Source organism: Malania oleifera, chromosome 13 (assembly GCF_029873635.1).
Source record: "Malania oleifera isolate guangnan ecotype guangnan chromosome 13, ASM2987363v1, whole genome shotgun sequence".
Classification (NCBI taxonomy): domain Eukaryota; kingdom Viridiplantae; phylum Streptophyta; class Magnoliopsida; order Santalales; family Ximeniaceae; genus Malania; species Malania oleifera.
The window spans coordinates 41,680,505-41,686,672 of record NC_080429.1 but is presented as its reverse complement, the minus strand read 5'-3'; positions in this window follow the sequence as shown (position 1 = coordinate 41,686,672).

Genomic DNA, 6,168 nt, shown 5'->3' with positions numbered 1-6,168 from the left:
TCATCCTCATACGATGTACTCGTGTGCCTAAAAGGATTTCTCCAACGTCGGCCTCTTGGTGCCATATATGCAAATTAAAAGAGAAGTAAATATAAGAAATACGAATATTAGATGGATGCAGCATACATCTATTTTTTAAGTTATTTACATATGTCAGATACATAGTGACAAAAATAACATTCTTACCCTCCCTATACGTCCTCAATATCGGTATCATCCTCACTTTCTAAAGTGTCTTCCTCTTCACTACAGTACTCGACCCCTGTTTTATCTTCCCCATCAGTTTCCTCATCGTTGATGAAGTGAACATCTATAGAAAGTTCAATTGTAATGTCAGCAGTCCCTACATGTTCTACTGTGCCACCATCTCTATGCAATGGTATAGGATCGGCGCCTTCTTCGACAACATCTGTAGTAGATTGCACTGCTACATGAACAAATGGCTTATCTTCTTGGAATGCAGCCTCACTGGCACTCATTTCACTATCTACAACTTCTGCAATAGTGTACAAACTTCAGGGAGGAATCTTTTGGGCCACATGCCATTCACCCTTCAATTTGGTGTCTTTAAAGTAAAATACTTGTTCTGCCTGCGTCATAAGCATAAAAGGGTCATTTGGATACCATGTCTTGCTAAAATTGACACTAGTGAAGTAGGCATCGGTGTTTATCCCAGTCTTTTTATTGCCGATGTCCCACCAGGTACACTTGAACAGATGGATGACTCTATTTACTATATAGCTAAGCTCTATAATGTCATCCAGCACACCAAAGTAGTCAATTTCTTCATCTCCTTCTATGCCTAGCACCGCAACCCTATAATTTTGGGTTCTTCTATGCAGTTCGAGGGACTTTGTATGAAATCGTAACCCGTTGACAATGCAACCATTGTAGCGATTAACTTGTTGATCTTGGCCACATGTCAACGCGTACAAATCTTTACTTGTCGTTGGTTCCTTATTGTAATACATGACTTTCATCTATTAAATAAACAGGAGTTTAGAAGAATAAACCGTCAATAGTGAAAATATACATTGTTTCTCACTCAAGCAGTTTTTGTTACCTACACGACTCCCAAACCAATTGATAAATTCCTTCTTATGTCTTTCGTCAACATTCTGTTCATTTTGGGTTAGGAGTTCAGCTTTATGTTCGTTATATGCAACAATAGTACATGTTAATGTCAAGTAAGTATATAATTATGCATATGTAAATACAACGCAAAGTAAGGAGTTTGGAACCACGTACTCGATATATGGAACAGTTTCATCACAATTGTTGAGAACGTAAAAATGAGCCTTTTCTAGGTCGTCCATATCAATGAAATCATAAACTCGTGCACTGAGAGGCTGAACATTTTTTCGAAATATAGAGCTCCTAGGTTCTTCATCTTTGGCATTAATAGTATGAACGTCTGCATTTCGCTCATCACGAGTGAACATTGTGTCAATATCATATAGATACATTGAGCAAAATGCAAGACATTCACTGTTAATGTACGCCTCAATGATTGAACCTTCCAGCCGTGCCTTATTGCGCACATACCCCTTCAAAGTGGACAAAAACTTGTCCATTTTACGTAGCATTATAGACTTGTAGACACAATAAAGAAAAAAAATAAAAATAAGGAAATCACGTGACCATTATACAAGGACTTTATACTTTACCTCTCAATAGGATACATCCAACAATATTGAACCAGTCCTCCAATTATGGCCTCCCTTGGTAAATGGATAGCTAGGTGGACCATCACATCGAAGAATGTTGGTGGAAAAATTTTCTTCCGTTTGCATAGAATGATCATGATGTCATCCTCTAACCGTTCAAGTATGTTTACACTCAATTTTGTTTAGCACAACTACCGAAAAAAGAATCCCAACTCAATCAGCATTGAGCGAACATTTTCAGTCAAGTGTCCATGAATGAAAACAGGTAGAACCTGTTGTGGAAGGACGTGACAATCATGACTTTTCATTCCTAACATCTTCCCTTCCTTCGTGTTTATGCATCGAGCTATGTTTCATGCATATCCATTGGGGAAATTCACTGATTTCAACCATTCTAAGAATTTATTCTTTTCATCCTTCGAAAATGTGTAACAAGCTCATGGCATGAGAATTTTGTCCCCATCACAAAACAGGTGCAGCTTAGGTCGTATTCCCATATCTTCCATATCTCGACGAGCATTTTCAATGTCCTTTGTCTTCCCATTTATATCAAGCAATGTACCAATGACATTCTCACAAATGTTCTTTTCGATGTGCATGACATCCAAGTTGTGGCGTAGTAGAAGATCTTTCCATTATGGCAATTCGAAGAAGATGCTTCTTTTTGTCCAATTCAACTCTCACTTTGCGTGTTTTCTTTTTCTGCTGGTCAGTCGTTTCCCAAATTTCACATCTTCGATCAACCTTAGCTGGTTTAATATCCCTTACCCACTTAGCCACTTTGGCGGCAACCTTCGTTCAGGTTTTCCATTAAAGCTTCTGAGGCCACGAGTCCTCCAAAACTGTCCAGTTCGTAGAAAACGGCGATGACACATAAAGAATAACTTGCGGCCATGCTTTAAGGATAAGGACCCAACATCCTTATTATATACTGGGCATGCTAAGTAACCTTTTGTGCTCCAACCTAACAGGTTGCCGTATGCGGGGAAATCATTAATTGTCCACAAGACTACAGCATGCATCTGAAATGTTGCTCTGGTTTCCAAATCGAATGTCTCCACTCCTTTCTCCCATAATTCTTTCAACTCATCAATTAATGGACGCAGGTAAACATCAATATCATTACCAGGTGCTCTTGGTCCGGAAATCAGTAGAGGCATATAAATGAAAGGTTCTTTCATACATCGCTATGACAGCATATTGTATGGCATCATCATAACTGGCCACAAGCTATATGGGTTGGTTATATTACCAAAAGGATTGAACCCATCCGAAGCAAGGCCAAGTCTGATGTTGCGAGGATGACTAGCAAACCACGGATGCATTTTATCAAATTCGGCCCAAGTTTCGGAGTCCGCTGGATGGCTAAGGGTGTTTCCATCTTGAATACGTTTCTCTTGATGCCATCTCATATCTGTAGCAGTCTTTTTGCATATATACAATCGTTGCAGCCGCGGGATTAATGGACAATATCGCAAAACTTTTTTGGGGATCTTTTTACACTTCTTCTGATTAGTTGTATACCTCAGTTCATCACATTATGGGCACTCGTTCACATTTTCATGTTCACCATAAAAGAGTGCACAATCATACCTACACGCATGTAATAGAGTGTAACCAAGACCTAATTCATGCATGTATGTCTTCGCCTTATAAAAATACTTGGGAAGTGTTTCACCCTCAGGCAGTGCTGCCTTAATGAGGCTTAAATGCATGTTGAATGCGCTCTGAGATAACCCATGCATTCTCATTGCATTAAGCAACTTTATCAGGAAACTCTAATTTTGAGAACTTTTTATAGTTTGGATATAGGGGTGCCCGTGCATCCTCATGAGATTAGCAAATGGTTTACCGAATCGATTCAACGTACTAGCATCACAAGGTACAGTACCTACTGAAGTAGGTTCATCACCAGTACGCTACACAGGCACATCACTCATGTCCATTGCAATCCCCTTTTGCAAGTCACCTAACATTTCAATTACCCCTTCCGAATAGGTATCACCATCTACTCTATTTGCCCCTTCATCTTCATCGTTATCATCATCGCTCTAAACTGTGTAATCTTCACCGTGGAACACCCATGTTGTGTACTTTTTCTCCATTCCAAAGTCTAATAAATGTGAATGGACCAAATCAATGTCTTTGAATGTTATGTTCTGACATTTTTTACAAGGACACCTTATTCTATTGGCTTTGTCTGCACAAGGACGCGCGAACTCTGTGAAATCATGTACCCCTTTCATGTATTCTGGCAAAAACCTACCCCGAGCATTCATCCAACTCTAATCCATGTTCATCAATTACCCTATAATATGTTCAAGTAAATGGTGTTCATTATATTCTCATAATGTTTTTCATGCATGCTCGTGAATCCTATAATCAACCATCATACTCTAAGGGTATGGATCTTATCCCATTCAAGAATGTTGCATTTACATTGCGATCAATCACTTAAATTCCTTTTTCGTCGTCGTTATAAATTTTGGCAACATCTCCCTATGGCTCTCCAAGTACACAAGATGGGGGGAAGTGAAAATTTTTCTAGTTTTCCATCACTAACAAATTGTCACGACACCCCACTATGCACCCAGAGAACACAAGTAGAGACGCACTCAAAATATATAATGACAATTGACAAAGCATGAATGATGACAATAATGTAAATACAACTTCCTGAACTGTCCATATTGGACAATCCAAGAATGGTTGAAATACAAACATTACTAATCGTAAGTGAAACAAATAATTAACATGTTCAAGTAATTATTAGTCAACATAGTATGACTAATAATCAATTGAAATAACAATTGATTTGTCTCATATGTACGATTAGGAATGAATGTATAGTAACCGTTCTTGGAGGGGTCTAAACTTCAATGAATACATTAAGTTGAAAAAAAAAAATATGCAAGGGGATACGATTTCAGGCTTTGGTTTTGAGGAATATAAGACTTATCTATGCATTGCATGCACGCATTTGTTTTTTAATAATATGTGTAAGGACGATCAATTTTATCTAATGCAATGGATGACTTAAAATGACATTTTTTTCAAAGTGGTGTAAACTTGTTTCCTTTTTTAAGGATTTTCAATATAAAATAGTTAAAATGGAGAATAGCTTTTATTTTAACTAAATCCAAAAAGGGAATATCGCACCAAAGTGAAATGTCAAAATTAGGGGTGAGCAAACGGTCGGTTCGGCCAAATTCGGCTAATTAACCGAATTAACCGAAAAATTCGGTTAAACAAAAGTGGTAACCGAACCGACCGAATTGGCCGTCCAAACCGAACCTTAACCGACCGAATTACCCGAACGGGTAATTCGGTTAACCGATGTTAACCGATTTTAACCGATTTTATTTAAAATTGATAATTATACAAAAAAATAAAAAAACCAAATCCAGCTTAATTAAATACCTTATTTATTAATTTTATTAATAAAAATGATATTTTACCATAGAACAAAGAACCCAAAATAAGAAAAACAACAATAAAATAATAATAATAATAATAATAATAATAATAATAATAATAATAATAATAATAATGACGAGTATAATTTGGGAGAAAATAGTGATTAAGGATTTAATATTTCAAAAGAAATGGTCCATGATCGCAAAAATTTGCAGAAAATGATTTATATATATATATTTCAAGAGGCTAACAGTTGCAAATGAAGCCTTAGAAATTTCTTTCAAGAAGCTGGCAATTTTTTGGTTGGATTATATAGAGTTCAAAAGATACTCTAAAAACTATATCTACCAATTAATTGAAGAGAGAAAAGGGTATAGAATATAATGTCACTTTTTGGAGGATGATCTAATTCCTGGTCTGTAAAACTTGCATGTTAGCAGAGCTTTATTGTGGACTACTCCTAGGATTGTCCATTTGACTAGATCAAGACAATCTTATTCTTATGCACTTTTCTTTTGATAAAAATTATTAACTGTTTGACTAGTGGGGTATGATGCCAAATCTCACGCTCCCAGTGGAAGCCCTGGCACATAACCTGTTCACTCCTTCAAGACATCTCTGGCACTTACTACTACTACTACTTCTACTGCTACTATTATTATTGATACTGACTTTTATCATCTACCCATGTATTGAAACTTGGATTTTTCACCATTTGTGCAAATTCCTCTTTGAACCATAATTGTTGTTTGGCTTACTGGTAAAATCTCTTCTTTTGCAGCTCCTGTATCTCTACCTTTTTAAATGACCAAAGGTGATAACCAGGTATGGCCAGATGAAGCTTCAAAGGACCTGGGAAAGTAAAAATACGCTCTTCACGGAACTAGTAAAATAGTGATATGAATAATGGAAACAAATAATCTGTATTTTGCACAAGTTTAAACTAAAGGCAAATTAAGCAAGACAATCCCAAAATTCAATAGAAGAAAAAAAAAAAAAAGTGGGGTGGAGTGAATTGGGGGTAGCCGGATAGGGTTACCCACCGTCATCTGAATTAAGAAACTCTTAATTTTGAAGAAAAAAA